This window comes from Schistocerca piceifrons, chromosome 1 (genome assembly GCF_021461385.2).
Source record: "Schistocerca piceifrons isolate TAMUIC-IGC-003096 chromosome 1, iqSchPice1.1, whole genome shotgun sequence".
Taxonomy (NCBI): Eukaryota; Metazoa; Arthropoda; class Insecta; order Orthoptera; family Acrididae; genus Schistocerca; species Schistocerca piceifrons.
Window position 1 is genome coordinate 96,188,330 of NC_060138.1, and position 20,956 is coordinate 96,209,285.

Below are 20,956 nucleotides of genomic sequence, written 5' to 3' on the forward strand. Positions count from 1 at the left end.
GGCTGACCTGTGACATACTGCGCGTGGAGGTCTACATTTTGTTTCGTTCCGACAGCACTTCCGCCTTTGCTCTTCGACAGTTCCGGTCGAAAAAATTCCTGTTTGTAGAGAAAATATCAATAAACATTTTGACCAAACATGCTTTTTTCGGGCCAAAGATAGTAAACCTCCCCTTAACGATTAACCCAGATAAACCAATATCGATTAGATCAAAAACCTCGGGAGGAAAGCACTGCAAATGTCTCCGTCTTCGTCAGATTTCGGAAAGTTGCAGGAAGGCTACAAGTACATAAGACAGGACTGTCTTGGCCGTTATATGCCATCGGCGTGTGGCGTCATGTGCACAATTTAGGTTTGTCAAGCAATTTGTACGTACTACGACTGAGTAAAGTCAGCGAAGCACCAGAGTCAGGTTGCAAACGGACTGACTATCCAGCAATAATAAGAGACAAAAAAGGTTTGTTGGCTTCACGTAGCGCTGAAGATGAGATGGGATCCTCCCTTAACTTTTATCACACTGGATGAGTGGCTGACGGCGGCCGTCCTATATCACAGCGGCAGACGGTAATCGTAGTCCAGAGCCGCGCAACGGACATGCACCATTGGGTCCTCCAGATCATGCGAAGCCACTATTGGCGGCAGACAGAAACTTGCAATTCCGTTGCCAACATCGCGACTCCCATGGGGTGGTATCGATATGTTGTAACATAAAAGATACAAATTCCGACCTACTGCCGCTTCATATTGTACTTGTCTTGAAGAGCAACCATGTGGCCGCCGACTAAATGGTCCCACCTGACGATCACAGCACTATCAAGCAGGCACATGCTATCATTCCATAACGAACGAAAGGATAATGTTTTATGAGTCAGGGCATGGAATGTAAGAAGTGTGAAGGTGGTAGAGAAGCTAGAAAATCAGAAAACGGAAGGCTAAGGCCAAATCTAGAACCAGTGGGCGTCTGTGAAGTGAAATGGAAAGATGAGAAGGATTTCCGATAAGACGATTATAGCTAATATCACCAGCAGCTGTAAATGGAACAACAGAAGTAGGATTCGTTACGGATAGGAAAGTAAGACAAAGAGAGTGTTACTGTGAACAGTTTAGTGATAGGGTCGTTCTCATCAGAATGAAGAGCAAACCAACACCGACAACAATAGTTCAGATATACGTGCTGACCAGAAGATGAAGAGAGAGAGACAGTATGCGAGGATATTGAACAGGTAATTCAGTACATAAGGGAAGATAAAAGTCTAATAGTCACCGGAAATAGGAATGCGGTTGTAGGGGAAGGAGCAGAAGAAAGGGTTGCAGGAGAATATAGGCTTGACACTAAGAATGCTAAAGGAGAAAGATTAAATGAGTTCTGCAATAAATTTCAGCGAGTAAAATGGAATATTCTCGTCAATAATCACAATAGGCGGAAGTGTACTTGGGAAAGACCGGGAGATACGGGAATATTTCAGTTACATTACATCATGGTCAGACAGAGATTCATAAGTCAGATACTCAGGAGGCGATATAGACTCAGATCACAGTGTAGCAATGACGAAGAGTTGGCTGAAGTTTAGTCAGGAAGAACCAATGCGCAAGGAAGTGGGATACGGGAGTGTTAAAAAATGAATACGTACTGAGATAAGGAACAGCTCAGTAGACAGTTCAGTTGAAGAGAAACGGACATCTCTAAAAGGAGCAATCACAGAAGTTTGAAAGGAAAACGTAGTATAAGGAAGGTAACTGCGAAAAAACCATAGGCAACAGAAGAAATACTTCAGCTGATAGATGAAAGAAGGAAGTACAAAAATGTTGAGTATACGTCACGAAAACAGGAATACAAGTCATTTAGAAATTCAATACACAAGGTACAGGGAAGTTAAGGCCAAATGGCTGCGTGATAAATGAAGAAATCGGAAAAGAAATGATTGTAACAGCGTGTAGAAAAGTTAAAACAGCATTCGTTGATATTAAAAGCAAGGGTGGTAACAGTAAGAGTGCAATGGGAATTCTGGTGTAAATGCAGAGGAGAGAGCGGCTAGGTGTATGGTATACATTAACAGCCTCTATGAAGGCTAAGACTTGTCTGTTGGCATGATAGAAGAGGAAACAGGAGCCGATATAGAAGAAATAAGGGATCCAGTAACAGAATCAGAATATAAAAGAGCTTTGGAAGACTTCAGACCAAATAAGGCAGAAGTGAAACATAAAATTCGATCATAATTTCTAAAATCATGGGGGGAAATGGCAACAAAACGATCATTCACATTGGTGAGTAGAAAGTATGAGTCTTGGGATATACCACTGACTTTCGGAGAAATGTCATCCACACAATATTGGAGATTGCAAGAGAGGACAAATGCGAAAATTTCGCACAATCAGCACAACAACTTATGCATCCAAGTTGCTCAGAAGAATAATACACAGAAGGATGGAAAAGAAAATTGAGGATCTGTTGCATCACAATCAGTTTGACTTTAGGAAAGGTAAAGGCATGAGAGAGGCAGTTATGACGTTGCGGTTGCTAACGGAAGCAAGACTGAAAAAAAATCATGACACATTCATAGGATCTGACGACCTGGAAAAAGCATTCAACAATGTCAAATAGTGCAAGGTGATCGAAATTCTGAGAAAAGTAGGGGTAAGCAATAGGGAAAGAGGGGTAATATGCAATATGTACAAGAGCCATGAAGGAACAATAAGAGTGGAAGACTAAGAAAGAAGTGTTCGGATTAAAAATGGTGAATGGGATCGGATTAAAAAGGGTGAAAGACAGGGATGTAGTTTATCGCCCTTACTATTCAATGCATACATCAGGGAAGCAACGACGTGATAAACAGTCTAATGACTACAGAATATAGATGGAGAGTAAATCTGAAAATGTGTATGAATTTCTAAGGGGCCAAACTGCTGAGGTCAGCGGTCCCTAGTCTTACACACTACTTCAACTAACGTACGCTAAGAACAACACACACACCCATGCCCGAGGGAGGGCTCGAACCCCCGGAGGGAGGGGCCGCGCAGTCCGTGATATGGCGCCTCAGACCACTCGGCCACTCCGCGCGGCAGTAAATCTAAGAAAGACGAAAGTAATGAGAAGTAGCAGAAACGAGAACAGCGATAAACTTAACAGCATGATTGGTCATCACGAAATACAAGTAGCTACTTCGGTAGCAAAATAATCCATGACGGACGGAGCAAGGATGACATCAGAAGCACACTAGCACAGGAAGAGGGCATTGCTGTCCAAGAGAAGTCTGCTAGTAGCAGACATAAGTCTTAATTTGAGGAAGAAGGTTCTGAGAATATAACTTTGGAGCACATTGTATGGTAGTGAAACATGGACTGTGGAAAAAACCAGAACAGAAGAGAATCGAAGCATTTGAGATGTAGTATCTCAGATGAATGTTGAAAATAACGTGGACTGATAAAGTAAGTAATCAGTAAGTTCTCTGCAGAATCGAGAAAGAAGGGACTAGATGAAAAACACTGTCAAGAATAAGAAACTGGACGAGAGGACATCTGTTAAGACATCAGGGAATAACTTCCTTGGTACTAGAGTTAACTGCAGTTGGTAAAAACTGTAGAGGAAGACAGAGAGTGGAATATATTCAGCAAATAATTGAGGATGTAGGTTGCAAGTGCTACTATGAGATGAAAAGTGTGGAGCAGGAGAGGAATCCGTGGCGGACCACATCAAACCAGTCAGAAGACTGATGACGTGGATTGTGTTGCACAGGTGCCGGATGTCAGTTTTTGAATATAGTTCCACATGTGTTGTGGCTGTAGCTGGAGTTGTCGTCCAATGATGTTCCATATGTGCTCGATTGAAGAGAGGTCTGGTGATCAAGCAGACCACGATTACATCTCGAAATGTTGTAGAGCATGTTGAGTTACAACGGTGGTATGCTGGCGAGCTTTAAGCTGTTGGGAAACACCCCCTGGAGTGTTGTTCATTAATGGCAGCACTCCAGATCGAATCACCAGACAGCTGTACAAATTTGCAGTTAGGCTGCGTAGGAAACCACGAGAATGCTTCTGCTGTCATGCGAAATCGGACCCCAGACAATAACTCCACCTGTAGGTAGTGTGTGGCTAGCACGCAGAACAGGTTGGTTGTAGATCCTCAACTTGCGTCCTTATAACCAACATACGGCAATCGCTGGCACTGAGGCAGAACCAGCTATCATCAGAAAACACTACAGACCTCTAACATGCCCACCAATGAGCTCTTGCTTGACATCACTGAAGTCACAAATGGCGGTGGTTTGGGACCAGTGGAATGTACGCTACAGGGCGTCTCGCTTGTAGCCGTCCTTAAGTAACTGATTTGTAACAGTTCGTTGTGTCACTGTTGGGCCAACTGGTGCTCTAATTAGTGCTGCAGATGCAGTATGGTACGACAGAAGCGGTGTCACGTGACTATCAAGAGCCTGGTCTTCTTGCGACTATACGTTCTCATGACCATCGCTGCCAAGAATCACGTATAGTGGCTACATTCCTGCCAAGTCTTTCTGCAACACCGCAGAAGGAAATCTAGCTTCTCGTAGCCATATAACATGAACACATTCAAACTCAGTGAGGTATTGATAGTGGCGTCTTTGTCGCCTTAAAGGCATTGTTAAATTATACCAGCTCACCATGTCCAATCGCCAAGGTAACTAACGCTGCCGACCGTTCCCGCATGTATTTAATGCAGACCTGATTTGCATACTTATAGTGCAGCTACTACCACCACTCTCACGCGAATGGCGCGAAATATGAATAGAGATCATACTTCAAAGGTAGAAACACGTCTGACAACTTCGTTCATTGTCGATATTATCATTCCATATTTATTTGCCGCTGTAGCTGAGGGGTTAGTGGTGCTGATTACTGTGTGTGGAGGCCCCGGTTCGATACTCAATATTAACAGGAATTTTTAGTTGTTGACTGAAACGAGGAACACTAAGCCTCGTGATCGCAGATGAGAAGGTAGTTGACAGAGTAGTAGCGGTACAACGACTACAAACCCGTTGATGTCTTTGAGAACGGTGTACTGAATCTACGCTCCTTCATACGGCAGCTGAGGCCGCCATGGGGGTCGGTTTGGACGACAGTCTGTGGCCAGAACGGCGGTGCTATGCCTTATATTTGCTGCCCCATTCCTTAGGAAACGGATATTTACTCTATTAATTTTGTATGGTGACTGAACTGCCGCAGGGGCGGTGGCAAGGGGGGGGGGCTATGGGGGCTATCACCCCCCCCCCCCCCAGTGAAGTATCATATTACGCTGTATAAAATGACTTCAGAAATGTGCGAATATATTACTCCAACAGATTGAATCTTTTTTTTTAATGTAATGATGTTGCGTATAGGTTGCATGTGCTTCAAATACATTTTAACAAAAGAATAAGAGCGGCAAACAGCTTACTATCATTTAACTTATAATGGACGTCTTATTATTTATTAATACACATTTTTTGCCCTGAACTGCAAAGCATGTGCCAAAAACTACTTTAAGCAACACAAAATTTTACGAAGTTGTCGGTGGAGGACCCCAATTCTCCTTTTGTTAAGGGATATACCATTCCCCCAGACCCCCCCCCCCCCCACCCATTAGCCCCCATCCTCCCTTGAACGTGCCGTGCGGGATTAGCTGAGCGGTCTAACGCGCTGCAGTCATGGACTGTGCGGCTGGTCCCGGCGGAGGTTCGAGTCCTCCCTCGGGCATGGGTGTGTGTGTTTGTCCTTAGGATAATTTAGGTTAAGTAGTGTGTAAGCTTAGGGACTGATGACCTTAGTAGTTACGTCCCGTAAGATTTCACACACACACTTTCTCCCCCTCCCTTGAACGTTTTCTAAAATCACCCCTGCGTAATCAGATGTGCTTTCCTTTAATGATTCCCATGACATATCCCGTTTTACCTTATCAAACGCCCGTTCATAGTCGGCTGAAACCTAATAAGCTTGCTAGCCTGGGTGGCCGTGCGGTTCTAGGCGCTACAGTCTGGAACCGCGCGACCGCTACGGCCGCAGGTTCGAATCCTGCCTCGGGCATGGATGTGTGTGATGTCCTTAGGTTAGTCAGGTTTAAGAAGTTCTAAGTTTTAGGGGACTGATGACCTCAGAAATTGAGTGCCATAGCTTGTTATCGAAATTCCCTTCTTTTCTCAGTCACTTGGGTCAAGGTGCCTTACCGGGCACTGTTTTTTTGGCCTAGCTGCCCGAAGAAAGGAAAAGAAAACTGACGATGAAATTTTCTTTGACCACCAGGTTTCCAGCTGGCTACCTCCGAGGCGACCGCCACCTGCGCAAGCGTGCTGCAGGAGCGACCCCCTTTACTGCTTTACTGAACACATCAGTTAGTCTCGCAGACTCGGCATTACGATTTCCTCAGATACTGCCGCGGCACGACCCGGTGTTAAATGCTGAGCCGGATAGCGGGCGGACGTATCTCCGATCTGTGTACGGTATGTAAAGGTCATAATACACACTAAAATCTGTCTTATAGTAATAGAGCAGCCGACGGGCAACGGTTTCCCCCGCGGCGATACGATCATCATTAGGGACGCGTGCGTGCCAACTGTGTCCGTGGCTCCTAAAGACGGCCTGCACTGAGGAGGAGAGAGAGAGAGAGAGAGAGAGAGAGAGATGCGAAAAACGATGGGGACAGATAACGATGATGGTCGTAAAGGACATGAAAGATTGGTCGCCGACTGGCGGCACGATAGCGAGAGAGAGAACGTGAACTGGCGGCGCGGTAATTGGTCACGACGTCGACTCGCCTCGCCTCGCCTCGACTCTCCCGGGCCGAAGCCCGAACGGGCGGCTGGCTGTTGCAGCGCCCGCGGCGGCCGCTTTGGGCGCGGGCCGGCCGGCCTGCCGGCTCGTTAACACCGGCGCGAGAACAAGAGAGCATCGGCTCGCAGATGTTATCGTGGCCCGCGACGCGGCGGGTCCCAAAGGACACCGCAGGTGTGTGCGTGCCGCGCCTAATGTCGCGCGATTGTCCGGCCGGCCGGCGCGCTGCCAACATAAACACGGTTTGTTACTTAGCAATCTCCTCACCGCAACCCGAAATCAATGCCGCGTTGCGAGAAACAATGAGTGGAAGTTTAGCTATAGCCCATTTTCACAATGTCCAATTATTTGCCAACGACGTTCTCAGTATATGTGTGTGACTACACGTGATTGGCTACGACGTTACCTGACAAACTACCCCGACGATGGCGTAACTAGCACTGGACAATATGCATTACGTTGCTGTAGGAGTTCGTATAGTTCTTGTTTTTCACTTTGGTATTGCGGTTTCTATGGGTTTATTTATCGATTGTCATTTTTACATGTAGTCCACTAATAATAATAATGGCGTGTGAAGAGGGCCTCCCTTCGGGTAGACCGCTCGCCTTGTGCAAGTCTTTCGATTTGGCGCCACTTCGGCGACTTGCGCGTCCACTGTTGCTATTTGAGTTTACATATTGACATTTTGTCATTTGGAGATAGATGCTATGAAGTGGAGTGCGAAGTGCAGTAACCGGAACATTTCCGACATACACTGAAGAGCCAAGAAACTACTACACCTGCCTAATATCGTGTAGGAACCCCTGAGCACACAGAACTACTCCACACGACGTGGCATGGACTCGACTTATGTCGGAAGTAGTGCTCGAGGGAACTGACACCCGAATCCTGCAGGACTGTACATAAATCCGTAATAGTACGACGGGGTGGAGATCGCTTGTGAACAGCACTAGGCAAGGCAACAAAGATACGCTCAATTATGTTCACAGGCCAACCACGCGTTGGCCTGACCTGCTGATGGATTAAGTTTTACTAATCCCTCAACAGAGTTTGTCTTTCTCTTTTTCAGGTTACACCAGATAGGACCAACCAACAAGAGTGGTAATATATCTTTCTCTATTTTACAGGAACCGCAGGAATGACAAATTTTGTCTAAACTGCACCACCTCGAGCCAAGGATAGGCTCGTCTTTTCAGCGTCAGCGTAAATTATGTTCATATCTGGGCGGCGGAAGTATTTAAACTCAGAAGAGCGTTGCTGGGGCCACTCTGTAGCAATTCTTGACGTGTGGGATGTTGCATTGTACTGCTGGAATTTCCCAAGTCCATCGGAATGCACAATGGACACGAATGGATGCAGGTGATCAGAGAGGATAGAACACCTCTCAGTCGTAGCTAGAAGTATCCGGGGTCCCATATCGCTCCAGCTGCACACGCCCGACACCATTACAGAGCCTCCATCAGCTTGAACAGTCCCCTGCTGACATGTAGGGTCCATGGATCCATGAGGTTGTCTCCATACCCGTACACATCCATCCGCTCGATACAATATGAAACGAGACTCGTTCGACCACGCAGCGTGTTTCCAAAAATCAACAGTCCATTGTTGCTGTTGACGGGCCCAGACGAGGCATAAAGCAGTAATCATGGGTAAACGAATGGGCCCTTTGGTTATTTTGCCGGATTCCTGACAATCACGGTACCCTCGTGAAATAGTCATTCGGGAAAATCCCCACTTCGTCACTACCTGGGATATGCAGTGTCCGGTCACTTGTGCGCCGACTATAACACCACTTTCAAACTCACTCAGATCTTCATGACCTGCCATTGTAGCAGCAATAACCGATCTAACAACTGCGCCAGACACTTGTTGTCTTATATAGGCGTTGCCGACCGCAGCGCTGTGATCTGCCTGTTGACATATACCTGTATTTGAATACGCACGCCTGTACCGCTCCCTTTGCTGCTTCATTGTATTATTCCGTTTGAGTTCAGTAGAGGGGCGACAGCAGCGGAAGCAGCCAGACACATCTGCGCCGCGTATAGCGATAATGCCATTGGACAGAGCGCCGCCGTCGGAGGTTCGAGTCCTCCTTTGGGCTTGGGTATGTGTGTTGTCCTTCGCATAAGTTAACTGAAGTTAGATTAAGTAGTGTGTAAGCCCAGGGACCGATGATCTCAGCAGTTTGGTCCCATAGAACTTACCATCATTTTTTGGACAGAACATAGCAAGTAAATTATTTTCTCGTTTTAAGGAGGATCGATTTGACGTTAGTGACTCTCTGCGTTTAGGAAGATCTTCGCGGTTTGATGGAGACGTTTAAACGTATTAATCCACAATGATCCACGTCTGTGTACTCGAGAATTGGCAAATGTGATGAACTGTGATCATTCTCCCATCGTGCGACATCTGCATGCAATGGGGAAGTTAAAAATTCGGATGTATAGGTAGCGCATGCTCTACCCCACAATCACACAAATCAGCAGATGCGTTTCTGTCTGCTCATCATCAAATGGTTCGTGAACAACACCAGCCATTCTTGTCCTGATAGCGAGAAATTGTGTCTTTATGTTAACATAAAGAAAAAAGACTTTCGACCCGTGGTCTAGGTGTAGCGTCTTTGATTCATAATCAAAACATCTTCAGTCCTGGGTTCGATCCCCGCCACTGCTTAAATTTTGATAAATAATCAGCATTGGCGGCCGAAGACCTCCGGCATAAGAAGTCAGCCTCATTCTGCCAACGGTCTTGTCAAAGAGGGCGGAGGAGCGGATAGAGGTTCAGGGTACTCTCTTGTCCTAGGGGTGGGAAATTGCCCTTAAAGGCGAAAGAATCAGCAATGATCAACGACATGAGGATGCAGAAGGCAATGGAAACCACTGCATTAAAGACACGTAACGTGTATCCACAGGACATGTGGCCTGTATTTGAAGAAGTGTCATGATGATCTCTCCATTGGCAAAAGATTCCGGAATAGTCCCCCATTCGGATCTCCGGGATGGGACTGCCAAGGCGGAGGTTACCATGAGAAAAAGATTGAATAATCAACGAAAGGATAACGTTCTACGAGTCGGGGCGTGGAATGTCAGAAGCTTGAACGTGGTAGGGAAACTAGAAAATCTGAAAAGGGAAATGCAAAGGCTCAGTCTAGATATAGTAGGGGTCAGTGAAGTGAAGTGGAAGGAAGACAAGGATTTCTGGTCAGCTGAGTATCGGGTGATATCAACAGCAGCAGAAAATGGTATAACAGGTGTAAGATTCGTTACGAATAGGAAGGTAGGGCAGAGAGTGAGTTACTGTGAACAGTTCAGTGACTGGGTTGTTCTAATCAGAATCGACAGCAGACCAACAGCGACAACGATAGTTCAGGTATACATGCCGACGTCGCAAGCTGAAGATGAACAGATAGAGAAAGTGTACGAGGATACTGAAAGGGTAATGCAGTATGTAAAGGAGGAGGAAAATCTAATAGTCATGGGCGACTGGAATGCAGTTGTAGGGGGAGGAGTAGAAGAAAAGGTTACAGGAGAATATGAGCTTGAGACAAAGAATGAAAGAGGAGAAAGACTAATTGAGTTCTGTAACAAGTTTCAGCTAGTAATAGCGAATACCCTGTTCAAGAATCACAAGAGGAGGAGGTATACTTGGAAAAGGCCGGAAGATACGGGAATATCTCAATTAGATTACATCATGGTCAGACAGAGATTCCGAAATCAGATACTGGATTGTAAGGCGTACCCAGGAGCAGATATAGACTCATATCACAATATAGTAGTGATGAAGAGTAGGCTGAAGTTCAAGACATTAGTCAGGAAGAATCAATACGCAAAGAAGTGGGGTACGGAAGTACTAAGGAATGACGAGATACGTTTGAAGTTCTCTAACGCTATAGATACAGCAATAAGGAATAGTGCAGTAGGCAGTACAGTTGAAGAGGAATGGACATTTCTAAAAAGGGCCATCACAGAAGTTGGGAAGGAAAACATAGGTACAAAGAAGGCAGCTGCGAAGTAACTATGGGTAACAGAAGAAATACTTCTGTTGATTGATGAAAGGAGGAAGTACAAACATGTTGCGGGAAAATCAGGAATACAGAAATACAAGTCGCTGAGGAATGAAATAAATAGGAAGTGCAGGGAAGCTAAGACGAAATGGCTGCAGGAAAAATGTGAAGACATCGAAAAAGATATGATTGTCGGAAGGACAGACTCAGCATACAGGAAAGTCAAAACAACCTTTGGTGACATTAAAAGCAACGTTGGTAACATTAAGAGTGCAACGGGAATTCCACTATTAAATGCAGAGGAGAGAGCAGATAGGTGGAAAGAATACATTGAAAGCCTCTATGAGGGTGAAGATTTGTCCGATGTGATAGAAGAAGAAACACGAGTCGATTTATAAGAGATAGGGGATCCAGTATTAGAATCGGAATTTAAAAGAGCTTTGGAGGACTTACGGTCAAATAAGGCAGAAGGGATAGATAACATTCCATCAGAATTTCTAAAATCATTGGGGGAAGTGGCAACAAAACGACTATTCAAGTTGGTGTGTAGAATATATGAGTCTGGCGATATACCATCTGACTTTCGGAAAAGCATCATCCACACAATTCCGAAGACGGCAAGAGCTGACAAGTGCGAGAATTATCGCACAATCAGCTTAACAGCTCATGCATCGAAGCTGCTTACAAGAATAATATACAGAAGAATGGAAAAGAAAATTGAGAATGCGCTAGGTGACGATCAGTTTGGCTTTAGGAAAAGTAAAGGGACGAGAGAGGCAATTCTGACGTTACGGCTAATAATGGAAGCAAGGCTAAAGAAAAATCAAGACACTTTCATAGGATTTGTCGACCTGGAAAAAGCGTTCGACAATATAAAATGGTGCAAGCTGTTCGAGATTCTGAAAAAAGTAGGAGTAAGCTATAGGGAGAGACGGGTCATATACAATATGTACAACAACCAACAGGGAATAATAAGAGTGGACGATCAAGAACGAAGTGCTCGTATTAAGAAGGGTGTAAGACAAGGCTGTAGCCTTTCGCCCCTACTCTTCAATCTGTACATCGAGGATGCAATGATGGAAATAAAAGAAAGGTTCAGGAGTGGAATTAAAATACAAGGTGAAAGGATATCAATGATACGATTCGCTGATGACATTGCTATCCTGAGTGAAAGTGAAGAAGGATTAAATGATACGCTGAACGGAATGAACAATCTAATGAGTACACAGTATGGTTTGAGAGTAAATCGGAGAAAGACGAAGGTAATGAGAAGTAGTAGAAATGAGAACAGCGAGAAACTTAACATCAGGATTGATGGTCACGAAGTCAATGAAGTTAAGGAATTCTGCTACCTAGGCAGTAAAATAACCAATGACGGACGGAGCAAGGAGGACATCAAAAGCAGACTCGCTATGGCAAAAAAGGCATTTCTGGCCAAGATAAGTCTACTAATATCAAATACCGGCCTTAATTAGAGGAAGAAATTTCTGAGGATGTACGTCTGGAGTACAGCATTGTATGGTAGTGAAACATGGACTGTGGGAAAACCGGAAGAGAAGAGAATCGAAGGATTTGAGATGTGGTGCTATAGACGAACGTTGAAAATTAGGTGGACTGATAAGGTAAGGAATGAGGAGGTTCTACGCAGAATCGGAGAGGAAAGGAATATTTGGAAAACACTGATAAGGAGAAGGGACAGGATGATAGGACATCTGCTAAGACATGGGGGAATGACTTCCATGGTACTAGAGGGAGCTGTAGAGGGCAAAAACTGTAGAGGAAGACAGAGATTGGAATACGTGAAGCAAATAATTGAGGACGTAGGTTGCAAGAGCTACTCTGAGATGAAGAGGTTAGCACAGGAAAGGAATTCGTGGGGGGCCGCATCAAACCAGTCAGTAGACTGATGACCAAAAAGAAAAAAGGAGAAGAAGGGAATGATTGTGCTCAAACAGCAACTACCCGTACAAATATATGTGCACAACCATTAAAGATAATGTCATGCATCTGGTGCAACAGCGATGGTGTGATGTATTATGAATTGCTTCTCCGAGGTGTAACCATCACTGCTGACATTTATTGTCAACAACTGAGACTTGCAGACGCAGTCCAAGAACAACAAAAAAATGGTTCAAATGGCTCTGAGCACTATGGGACTTAACTTCTGAGGTCATCAGTCCGCTAGAATTTAGAACTACTTAAACCTACCTAACCTTAAGGACAGCACACACATCCATCTCCGAGGCAGGATTCGAACCTGCGACCGTAGCGGTCGCGCGGTTCCAGACTGTAGCGCCTAGAACCGTTCGGCCACTACGGCCGGCCAAGAACAACAACCAGAATGACTGCACGAAGTGGTGCTCAGGAGGACTGCGTGTACTAGTGTTACTCCATGATAACGCCTGTCCGCATTCTGCCAGACTGACAGAGAACACTAAACATGAGTTGAGTTTGCAAGTCATTCCTCACCAATTTTATTCAACTGATCTTGCGCCCTCAGATTTTCATATTTTCCGCTATATATCGGACAACCTTCAAGGAACTTCTTTTCTGGATGAAAATGCGGTCCGAGCATAGTTTGAAGAGTTCTTCGCCTGAGAACCACATGATATCTACAGTTTTGTAACCGAAAAGTTATCGTAGCTTTGGCAGACTGTTGTAAATAGTGAAGGGGAATAAGACAATATATTATTGATGACTAGAGTCTCTGTTATGTACCTCTTGTTCAAATGGTTCAAATGGCTCTGAACCGAGCGAGGTGGCGCAGTGGTTAGCACACTGGACTCGCATTCGGGAGGACGACGGTTCAATCTCGTCTCCGGCCATCCTGATTTAGGTTTTCCGTGATTTCCCTAAATCGTTTCAGGCAAATGCCGGGATGGTTCCTTTGAAAGGGCACGGCCGATTTCCTTCTCAATCCTTCCCTAACCCGAGCTTGCGCTCCGTCTCTAATGACCTCGTTGTCGACGGGACGTTAAACACTAACCACCACCACCACCAAATGGCTCCGAGCACTATGGGACTTAACATCTGAGGCCATCAGTCCCCTAGAACTTAGAACTACTTAAACCTAACTAACCTAAGGACATCACACACATCCATGCCCGAAGCAGGATTCGAACCTGCGACCATAGCGGTCGCGCGGTTCCAGACTGTAGCACCTAGAACCACTCGGCCACTCCGGCCGGCGTACCTCTTGTGTTTATTAAACTTCCCAAAACTTCTTGCCTGATGAGATCTCTGAACTAGAGAGTAATTCGAACCTGTAACTTTGCTTGTCGTGGACAGCAGTCAGCAAGCCTTTTACGATCGTCGCTATTTTTATTGTTATTATGCGGCATTGGGTGAACGACATGGTGCTCGTAGGCGCCCTCACCGCAGAGTTTGGGACGTATATCATAGAGGAACTCGGATGATTCCAGCTTTACACAAAATGCAAAATTAGTTTCAAAGAAGTACCCGTAAATTACATGTTCTGTAGGATAAAAGAAGAAAAGAAGGTAGAGAGAAAAAGACATCTGTAGCGTCTCTGTGATTTGCATAAAAGTCCTGGTTACAGAAATAAACAAACTACATAAAAAGTGCAAGAAGATTTCATAACGTTTTAATTGTGACTTCGAAAAAATTGGCAGGTACATGTGAATGAAGTGACATAAGTTGTGGGATAGCGATATGCACGTATACAGATGGCGGTAGTATTGCGTACACAAAGTGTAAAATGGCAGTGTATAGGCGGGTCTGTCATTTGTACTCAGGTGATTCACTTGAAAAGGTATCCGACGTGTTTTGGCCGCACGGCGGGAACTGACAAACTCTGAACGCAGAATGGCGCTTGGAGCTAGACGCATGGGACATTTCACTTCGGAAACCGTTAGTAAACACAAGTATCAACAGTGTGCCCAGAATATCAAATTTCAGACATTACCTTTTAACACAGGCAACGTACTAGCCGACGCCTTGAGTTAACGTCCGAGTGCAGCGGCGTCTGCTTAGTATCAGTGGCAACAGACAACGAACACTGCCTTGAGTAACAGCAAAAATGTATGTGGGAGGTACGGCAAAAGTATCCGTTACGATATCGCAGGGAAATTTGGCGTTATTGGGCTACGGGAGCAGGCAACCGATGCGAGTGTCTTTGCTAATATCCCAACATCGCTTGCAGCGCCTCTGCTGAGCTCGTGACCATGTCGATTGGACCATAGATGAGCGGAAAACCGTGGTCTGGACAGATGAGTCACGATTTCAGTTGGTAAGAGCTGATGGTAGGTTTCGACTGTGGTGTAGACCCCGCGAAACCATGACTCAGGTTGTCAAAAAGGCGCTGCGCAAGTTGATAGGGGCTTCATAACGGTGTGGGCAATGTTTGCATGGTATGGACTAGGTCCGCTATCCAGCTGAACCGATGATTGACTGGAAATGGTCGTTTTTTGCTACCCGAAGAGCATTTGCAGCCATGCATGGACTCCCATGAACCCAAACAACGATGGAATTTTTGTTGATGGCAATGCGCTATGTCATTGGACCACAGTTGTTCAAGATTGTTCTGAAAAACACTCTGGACTATTCGAGGGAATGATACGCGCGCGCAGATCGCTCGATATATAGCCCATCGTACATTTATGGAACATAATCGAGAGGTCAGTTTGTGTGCAAAATCCTGCACCGACATCATTTACACAATTATGGACTGCTGTAGAGGCAGCATAGCTCAGACTTTCTGAGGTGTGTCTCAACGAGTCCTTGAGGGCTTCATGCGCCGGGTTATGCGTTACGCCAAGCAATTTGAGATCCGAGACGATATTAGGTAGTACCTCATCTTTCGTCACCTTAGTGTACACCGAAACTCTAGAGTACGGTGACAGGACACTAGAGGAGCCGAAACTTCACTAATGGGCTCCTACTGCGTGTTTTTACACATATATACGACACTGAGGTACCAAGAGTACAAACATATACCTGCAAAGAAACAAAAAATTGATTTTATAACTTATCTTTTCGACGTAATGATTAAAACTTACCGACTACCCGTCGCAGAAGATTTATTTTCACAGTTAATATACTAAAGGCTGACATGTGAATGTGTTACAGTGTACACATTATTTATACACTGAGTTCCTTTATTGTTGTTGGGATGTGATTGTATTGTTGCATGAAATTTTATAAAAGAAAAAAACTATTGGAAGGAGGTTACTAAACTTAACTGATAAATGTGAATTCATACATTTAGAGTTAAATAAAGGAATATGTTAACTACAATAAATAACTGTAAATGAATAAAAATACTAAAAAAAATGAAGAATGTGTAACAAAGTAAGCAGAAGTACATACACAGATAAAACTGCAAAGTACTCAGATTTAGACTGTTAGAAGCTGAGCTGTAACTCCGCCGATATCCTTGGTTCTCAGTGGTTTGTCTGCGAGAGTGTAGCAGTTTGGTGACAACTGCTGTGGTTGGTGGGCGGCAGCTTAAAGAGAGGGCGCTGCAGCTCGCGAGGCGGGCAGTCGGTACCGAGCGCGGGGCAGTGAATGACACGGCGGTTAATTTGGCAGCACTTCTATGTAGGGACAACGTGGCGTGGTGTGGCGTCTTTTCCTGATAGCGGATCTGGTGTTTTGCTGGAGGTGTGAAGCAGTCGTAGTTGATGCCGAGGGCGGTCGGTGTTTGTCTGCGATCGCCGTAGCCGGTCCGTGCAAGAGGCAGAGTTGCCGCCTTGCTGCGCTGCTCGAATTGGTATTAAATGGTGAGCCACATTCGCTGCTCCACATCTTACTAGTGGGCTCGTACTCTACGCTGTTAGATCGTTTATGACGTCACGCATTAAATAGTTGCACCGATCTGGTCCCACGTCCGAGCTCGTCGTCTGCTTCTGACTGTGCCCTAGACGTTCTGAACGTACCGTTGGGAATACAGGAAGGAAATTGACTGTGCTTTCCTATTGTGCCAAAGGCAAGTATTTCTCCCTGTGAGATCTTTCTTAAGACTTGTAAATACTTTTTATGCTAGTTGTTACTATGGGATTGTCTCATTTAACATGTGAAATAAATGCTGTTGCAGCAGTGCACAAAATTTTTTGCTGGATTGGTATTTCTAGTGTTGTTTAAGCCATGTATAAAAGGCGCTTTTATGAGAATATCATACTTGAAAGGTACAGCGCAAAATTCAAATTCGGCGGCACGTTTAAGGTTCGTGCTTCTCTGTTCGTTTGAACAATAATTTGGACCACGAGTAATGGTTACAATTGTGCAGATGGTTCAACTACTAATGCCCTTGTTCATGACAGTGCCCAAGCTTGTGTAAATGTCTACTGACTGATGTAGCAAGGTTTAGTTGCACAAGATATTTCTGAGGGTTAATAGAATTTTTTTATACGTATTTTAGATCTAATCTTTCCGAATAACTAGTTACAATGAGTTGTCAGCACTAATCTTTGTCGCTGTTACCTGATAATTTGGTGCTGATAGTTTTCTAAAATTATGTTTATAAAACTGAGCAACATTTGCATCTAGCGAAACGCTGGTGGAGCAAAGAAAAGGGAGAACAGTGATATTGCTGTTCAACTGCTGTTAAAGTTTTTTTTCTTTTTAAAGTAAGGGAAGAATTTCAAGAGTGTGGTCTCATTTAAGGTTGCCACCAGATCTGCAGTGAAAACACTGCAGCCATCGGACAAGGAATGCGGTTCAATATGACCTCTGTGAACGTAGGAGAAGCCAACGTGACCATCAGCCATCGAGCCATCTGTGTAAATCACTTCAGAACCCTGGAAGACGTCAAGAATCTAGAGGAGAGCCACGGGAGTAACTGAGTCCTTAGGGCCATGTAAAAGGTCCAGACGAAGCTTCGGCCGCGGTTTACTCCATGGAGGTGTACATGAATGGACCTTGAGTAGAGATTGTATAGGGAAAGACTCCAGTTCAGACAGAAGCGTTCAGACCCGAACCGCAATCGTGAGCTCTGATCTGCGCCACCAATGTGGGAGATGAACCGCCGTGGTTGGGAAAACGAGTAGTTAATTCGGATGCTCAGGATAACTATGAATGTGTGCACTGTAACTGGCGAACAGTTGTGCATGTTTAACCTTCAGTGGAGGGACTCCGGTCCCCACCAGGATGCTGGTCACTGGACTCATCCTAAATGCTCCCGTTGCTAGTCGAACTCCACAGTGATGCACTGGATCGAGTAAACGCAAAGCTGAGGGCGCCGCTGAACCATAAACCAAACTCCCATAGCCAAGGTGGGATTGAACAAGGGCTCTGTAGAGGTGCAGCAGCGTAGAGCGATCTGCTCCCCAGTTGATGTTGCTCAGCCAGCGGAGGGCATAGAGGTGCTGCCAGTACTTAAGCTGGCGAAGAGGGGGTAGCAAAGTCAATAGGGCGTCGAAAAGCAGTCCTAATAATCCATGTGTGTCCACTACAGTGTGTGGATCGTCATTAAGGTAAAATTCTGGTTGCGTGTGAACGGTACGACGCTGACAGAAGAGCATGACACACGACTTTGCGGCTGAAAACTGGAAGCCGTGGGCTAGAGCCCGTGACTGTGCCTTGTGGATGGCTCCCTGTAGGCGCCAGTCAGTAACACCAGTGCTGGAGCAGCAGTACGAAATGCAGAAGTCGTCTGCATACAGAGAGGGTGAGAGGGATGGCCCTACAGCTACTGAAAGCCCGTTAATGGCCACTAAAAACGGAGATACACTCAATACAGAAACCTGCAGCATCCCATTCTCATGTATATGGGGGAACTACGGGAGGCACCAACACGGAGCGACAGAAAATTTTCAATAAAAATTGAGAGCGGCCGCCAGAGACCCCACTCATACAATGTGGCAAGGATATGATGTCACCAGGTTGTGTCGTAAGCTTTTCGTAAATGAAAAAAATTGCTCAAGGCTTGAAAAGAGAAAGTGATAACTTTGCTACTGCAGGTAGTGCTAGTTCTCATGTAAATAAGGCAAGAAATAGTTATTTATTTACCGAAATATTAGTAAATTAATACCAAAAGTGCATAACCTTCCAGGTAATGCGAATTTGAATAAAACATATTTAGACATAGCAGGAAACTAACCTGCTTGCAAAAATCCCCGAACCGGCCGGTGTGGTCGTGCGGTTCTAGGCGCTTCAGTCTGGAACCGCGTGACCGCTACGGTCGCAGGTTCGAATCCTGCCTCGGGCATGGATGTTTGTGATGTCCTTAGGTTAGTTAGGTTTAACTAGTTCTAAGTTCTAGGAGACTAATGACCTCAGCAGTTGAGTCCCATAGTGCTCAGAGCCATTTGAACCATTTTTTTGAGAGGGAACATGTGATGACGCAGGATGTTCGTAATGTACATTTGTGCTGTCAGAGTTCCCTCAGTTGGTACTAGCCGTGATCTGAAATCACACCGAATCCATCCCCACACTAAGGGGACAGGAGAGACTGTATTGCGCCTATCCTAAACACTGGAAGATTGGGACCTCTCCCAAGCTCGCCGCCATACTAGCCAAAGGTGGTCATCCTGGTTACTGCAGAATCGTGATTCTTCGATGAGCAAAATGCAGTACCATTCATCAGCTGTCCACGCCTGCTCTTCACAGCGACACTCAAGAACCAGCCGTCTGTGACGAGGTGTTAACGGCAGCCAAGACATTACCCAGTCCAATTGCTGCTGCCTTTTGGTCAGTTGTGCGTGATAGAAAATAGGTAGTTGGGATTCCATTACCTGTACACGGCAGACGCAGATGTGAAGGGGTTACGATGTGCTTCGTGCTCAGTACGGTGATCTTCGCTATCAGTGATCAGACGTAGTCTACTGGAAACTTGGACGACAAGTCTTCCTGCCTTCACAACATCGTGCGGTCCAGCATCGGGTCACATCCGAATGCCCCACAAATCTGAAAATGTATGATTCTAACAGCCAACGAATTAGAGATCGACAATGAGGCCCCTTCCAAACTCTGTCAGGAGCTGATTACGCTGTCTCATCTGTATACGCGGCATCTCTGGGTACATAACAGTGATCCATAGTCATCTGACACTGTTCACGCCCTTTGTATGCCCTACCAGGCCTGGCAACGACAATAAACACGTTCAACACAAAAGCCATCTGATGGCCCTTCTACCTGTCCGCAGAGAATTGCAGCTCTGTATTCATTTATTTACCTTTCGATGGTTTGAGCGTGTACGAAGTCATGTCATCTGTGTGCTTCTTTTTTTTGTAAAGTACACATTCTGTGCTGTGGAGCGATCTGTATGGTTAGAAATGACCAGACTTCGTATTCCGCGATTACAGTGTTGACAGTTTCATTGTTCCAAGACGACCGGTTTCAATAGTCTATGCTACCATTATATGATATTTTAAAATTTGTTATAAAATTACCATGTTACATTCAAAATGGTTCAAATGGCTCTGTGCATTATGGGACTTCGCATCTGAGGTCATCAGTCCCCTAGAACTACTTAAACCTAACTAACCTAAGGACATCACACACATCCATGCCCGAGGCAGGATTCGAACCTGCGACGGTAGAGGTCGCCCAGTTCCAGACTGAAGCGCCTAGAACCGCTCGGCCACTGCGGCCAGCCATGTTGCATTTCATGAAGTCAAAACATAAAAGACATGTATACGTGTGGAGTGTCTTTTATACTTTGGCTTCATGTGAAGTAAAACGGGAAATATGTAACACATTCCATAAGATCAGCTGTAGGAGCATGAGACTGTTGAAACCAGTTATATTGGAGCAATAATAGTGTCTACACTGCTCTCGTGGCGTACGGAATGTGTTCATTTCATTCTTTTTGTCAGGCAGCGTACACCCCCCACCTGATCAAGAGTCTCTTGCTGATGTTTAACATTTAGTCGTCTAGCATATCCATCTGATGCGGACGCCATTAGCTTGGTTTTTCTTTCCGTTCGTACCAAAGCCATCAACTAGAACAGTTCCATTTCATTGATCATCGGACTCAATTCCTGCTCACTTTCGCTACCACAGGGGATCGTATCATTCTGATGTTCTATTGGTAGAAACAAGTCCCACATCGAGATCCTGCAAACAAATCGCACGTGGAGATGGTCTTATTACTTCCACATTTGCCTCATAGAAGTACAAAATAATTATTAGTACCGATAATGAACAACACTAACTGACACCAATCCTGAATTTTACTTTTTGTATCCTTCAGTCCGCACTGAATTCTCCAGCCTG